This window comes from Alligator mississippiensis, chromosome 3 (genome assembly GCF_030867095.1).
Source record: "Alligator mississippiensis isolate rAllMis1 chromosome 3, rAllMis1, whole genome shotgun sequence".
In the NCBI taxonomy this organism is placed as follows: domain Eukaryota; kingdom Metazoa; phylum Chordata; order Crocodylia; family Alligatoridae; genus Alligator; species Alligator mississippiensis.
Window position 1 is genome coordinate 157,483,293 of NC_081826.1, and position 5,396 is coordinate 157,488,688.

The following is a 5,396-nucleotide window of genomic DNA, read 5'->3' on the forward strand; positions in this document are numbered from 1 at the left end:
GGTTACCCCAACACAAGCTAAGTAGTATAGCCCAGAGTTAACTCTCATCTGAAGTGGCATAACTTTGAGATGCTCAGAGGGCATTTAGCACATGTTAATGACCTTTAACGTGCAGACACTTGAATTTTAGGATGGTCTAACTGTAATGAGTAACTCCTCCCCAAGTCACAAAAACTAGCAAGGAGAAAAACACATTCACTTTTTGCATTAACTATTTTCTGGGACTCAAGCTGGGTGGAATGGAATTTGCACATAAGTGTCTAAATCCATTTGTGTGCTTAATAGGTGGACTAGGATCAGGCCCTTGAAGTTAAGGATATGCATAGACCAGAGATTCTCAGCAAGGATGCCAAAGCATCCTGGCATGCCATAAGAACCTTCTAAGGGTGCTATTGGGTATGACTCAATATTAGCACTGTTAAGTGTGCAAACACTTACACATGGCTCACAAGATAGACCCAGAGATTTCCAATAGGAATCCATGGTGTCAAAAATATTCTGCCCTGTTGTGGTCACTCTGAATTATTATTAATTGCTCTGTTACTTTTCTGTAATCAAAAAACCAGTGAAAACTAAGAACTGGCATTTTCCAAGGGGTGTCTTGAGTCTAACAAGGAAAACCTTGACCAGCTCAAATTGATTCAGTTGTATTAACTTACACGTGGCCCACCAGCTCAAATTGATTCAGTTGTATTAACTTGTACAGTGCCCACTGTTTAGCAGCTTCAAGGAATTAAAACAGAGCATTTTTAATACATGTGAATTACCTGTAAGATTTCTTCAGGCCCTTTTAGCTCAAAATCAGTTTGTTAATGCTGAAGGCATCCACTTTCCATAACCTTCATTAAAAGCTGTAGAAAGCACTGCTGACAGCTGAAGAACCCAGACTGCAATTATACAATGTTCTTTGCAGTTCTCATGGGCTTATTTAGAGCCTTTCAGATTTTAGGCAAGAAATATTTTTGGTGATATTTTTTACTGGACCAGCTGTATAGTTGGGAGAGATGTTACACGAGCTTTCGGATACAAAGTGCTCTTCCTCAAATCTAGGTAAGAAGCAACTGCAGCCTAAACTAAATACCAGATAACAAAATGTGTTGTTTCATGCCATATACAAAAGAAAACAAGTACTTGAATGGATGAGGGTTGTAAACTAAGAGAAATTATCAGAAGTAGCTTCAAAGCCAGCAAAATGTATTTGAATAGATAATTATACAAAAGAAGAAGGCCAATCAGAAGGGAGAAGGATCATTAATACCGGTGAAGTGCTGATAGGTTAGAAGAGATTACAACAAGCCTTGACACCATCATCTATGCATTCAGTAAAGTTATGAATTTTTGTTCCCAGGCCCCTCTTCTGTAGGTAATTTGTCTATTTCCCTTGAGTATAAGGACTCTGTAGGCAAAAACTGAATGATTGTTTTGTAAAAAATGTTCTATAGATGACTGGATTTCTCCATCCTTTATCATCTGTGATTGCTCATGCTGGAGTGCAATGGTTGTTTACTCCCCTCCAATTTCTGTGAGGGCATGGGTAATTGTGGGTAAAACCACTGTCAGGGGCCAAGTTTCTACTATGCCAAACTGCCAAGTGTCCAGTCAGCAGGACATGCTTTACACTGATGCATTTCAAGCAGCCCTTTTCAGCTCCACTAAGCAGCTGTGCAGCCAAAGCACAAAGTGCGGTCTGGGAAGGCACCGGTTGTTGAATGCACTACCAGCGGCACTGGCTGAAGATGTGGGAGCATCTTCCTCCATCTTCAGCCATGTGCCAGATGATGGCAAAAGCCTTATTCTTCTCAACAGAGGTGAAGTAGCTCTGCTGGCAGAGTGGAGTGTCCAGGCACCTCACTGGGGCTTTGAGCATCAACACATGCGCAGTTCAGCTGCAGAGCTTAGCTGAGTAGCCCAGGGCCTGTATGTGCCTGTCACTTTGAGGAACAGACACATAGGCCACCTAGGCAGCCTCCCTGCTCAGCTGGTAAATGACAGTCTAACAGAAGTAGTTCAGAGTTGTTTGTAGTGAGGGAGGCTAAAACTCCTGAGCTGTGTTCGAGTCTCTCCTGGGAAGCACCCCAGGCTATAAACACACCAGGACTTAGCGGGCATGAATGAATTGTGCATTACATTGCTGAAAGCAGCCTGCAAGTACATGTCATCACAGTGAGTGCTGGATCTGAGCCCCACAGCATCTGCCTTTATGATTTGTACGCATTGTTCTTGCTGAGTTAACTTTAAAAACAGCATGAAAGACCCAGTGCAAAGGAAGCCTCCCAACTCACCAGAGATCTGTGCTGAACAGAGATAGAGTTAAGCACATACCTAACTGCAGTGCTGAATAAGGTCCTACAGGATGTGCTGCCAAAATACGTTCCACCCTTTCCTCTTCTCATTTCCCTGTTCTTCCTCGTGTGTTTGTGAGCTCCAGTCCCTTTCTTTAGCATTTACTTATTTGTTGGTGACTTTCCAGGCATGCTGCAAAAGACATCTATTTGAGAGGCTATTTTTGGAGAGGGGGTTCCAGTGGTGCTTCCTAAATGCTGAAGTGGTTGGTCTCTCTTCCAGGTTACACAAGCATGAGAATAGGTTTCTGCCTGATACCGCTCCAGGTTTTCATGCAGATTAAAGAATGCTTTAGTACTACTAGGTCTTTTTCTAATTTTAGGGCAAGTGGTAATGTCTGGGGAGGGAGTCTCAGAAAATCAGGGATCCTAGTTCCATCATAGACCTCCAATGCAATCCTTGCTTGGGGCATTATTTTAGGGCTAGACCTGACTTTAAGATGCCTGTTCCCCTGCCCTCCCTGCCCCAAGCAGAATCCATCCTCTGTGCTAAGCACCCAGGCTGCTTATGTAAGGAACAGAACCAGCTAACATCCAAACGTTAAACGTGCAGCCCCTGCAAGAGCAAGCCAAAAGAAAACATTTGAGGACAGGAATGCTTCTGAAACTCTAAATTAAATACAGAAGCAGGAAAGGGGCAATCACACTCTAATGTAAAATGCAGAAAGTCTTAGGGAGAGGTCAGAACCCAGGACTCCCCTTTCCTAGGACAGAGCTCTTACCATTAGTTCACACCACAGAATCATGCTTGCACTTTTTCTCTCTCTTTGACCAAATGAATCTCTAATTCTTCTCTGTGCAGTGGCCCAGTTTCAATAGTAGGAGTGAAGAGGGCCTCCCGCTTGTGACTTGTTTCATGGTGGCAGAAGACATGCTTTTGAGCCCCTTAAGGCTGAGGAAACTAAGCGTGGGTCTTCTACTTCCTGAAATGGAAACTAGCTTTAATTGTTAGTCTGGTGCCTATCCCTAGCAATAGCCTTCTATTGCTATAGAAGGTGGCTGCCCTGCCCTGTGTCTGACAAGACAGTGGCCTCCACTACATTTTGTACAGGGCCTGATGCTGCCAGCGTGCATTTGGCATGTTCCAACAATGCCTCAAGATAGTTAAAGTGAAGGAACGCCTAATTTCTGGATCCTAATAATAATCAGCGACATGAATCAAGTGCTGAGCCTTGTCAAGATCGAGGCTGTTTTGTACAAGCATGGATGAACAAGTCTGCACAATCAGGGCACTTTGAATTCAAAGACAGGTGTCTGTGATGTTTAGACAGCAGCAGGGCAGGGGGTTTCTAGTCCACAGTGTTGGATTTAGGAACCTCCATTCCACCTAGATCCTTTAATCAGATCTGGCTCTCAATCCCACTAAACCTTGGTTTCTCATCTGCAACTAGGAACCATACTATTTGTTTTATATCAGGTAACTGTTGGGAAGATAACTTCAGTTGTGGACACATGCAACTCTCTAGCAGTAAAACAATATGGTAGGAAGGCAGCAAAAGGCTTTAACTATGCTGAGAGCTCAGTATTTGATGGAAAGCCTCTGCTCAATTTCCACTAGCAGCCAGCCTTGCATAGCCTGGCACTCATGACAGCCTTGTTTCCCATAAGTCCAGGTCTCTCTTGAACGTTTTTCCCCACTCCCCTCATGCCAAGTGCTCAGTTATTAATATGACAGGGGACAGAGAAGTGGATAGATAGCATCTGACAGGAGAATTTCATCCTGAGGCTTTACTAAGATTTTGGCTTTCAGCATGGTCAGCCCCAGGCACCCAGAAATTCGCAATCAGGATCCCAAAAAGGAATGTGATTGGTCTAAAATCATGGGATTAAACAAATAAATATATATTCTGATTTCACTAAGCTGTTAAGTGTCATATTTAAAAACCCTTCTCTGTATCCTGAGATACTGAAACTCAGTTTAAAAGAATCTTATAACCCTATGACTCCAGGAGCTAGTTCTTTAAGAAGGCACACCAAGTACTTTTAGATAGATAAAATTGTGAAAACTTGAAACACTAAAAATTTAACCAGAGGAAAAATCCAACACAGGGTTGGGAGAAGGTCCTGTTGCCAAAACAAACTTTCACAAAGCGAGAGCAAAAGGCAAATCTTTAACACAGGGTTGGCAGCAGGAATTTTTCATAGGGTTTTCTTTTGCCCTCTTCATATGCATCCAATGTCTTCTCTCCCTTGCCTCCTCCCCCCTGCCCTTTCATTTCCCCATTGTGCTAACCTTTTAGCTTGTTTTGCCTTTTACCCTTGATAGTTGATGTGTGGGAAGAAATTCCAGGCTCAACCAACCAGACATCTCTATGGGACTGGGCAGACAAGCCCTTGTGTAACACTTCCTTGAAACAGTACAAGCTTTTGACTTAAGCTGCAGTTGTAACCCCTGACTTGGAGAGAAAATAGAACCAGCTGTATATAAAGCTTTGCCAGCAATCTCCCAAGTCTTGGTGTCAAACCCCCTGGGAGGTTGGACTAGTTCCTAGGTTGATCCTTCATATCATCCATGAGATTTTTCAACCAGGCCCTCACAACTGTCCTTACACAACTCTCTTTCTTGGGGTGTTTGCTTTCACCCTTTCAGACTGCGCTCTGCTTACCCTTTTCCCTCTTCTCACTTTCCTCTCCCTTTTGCCCCTTCTTAAACACTCCCTTTTCCCATTCTCCTTGTCTTGCTGTTCTTTTTTATATCTTCCCTCTCAGTTCACCTCCATTATCTCCCCTCCTCCATTCTTTCCTTTGCTCACCTTTCTCCATTCCTCACCATTGTCCCAGCAAAGCCAGCTGCCTTAATGAGCTTTAAACTTGGTCATGATGTTAAGTGTAGTAACTTTGGATGCCACAATATGGGGAGTCCCCACCTTGAAACATCTGAGCCACAAGACAGGCCACCAAAAAGGCTGAAACACCATACCCTGTAGCCACTTATGAAAATTTTGCCCTGTGTCTATATTCCCATAGTTCAGCTAATTCTTTGAGAGTTCTAAATAGAAATAAAATATTTCACTGCTTATTTCTTCAAAACAAAATTAGTGGCTTACTTTGGAA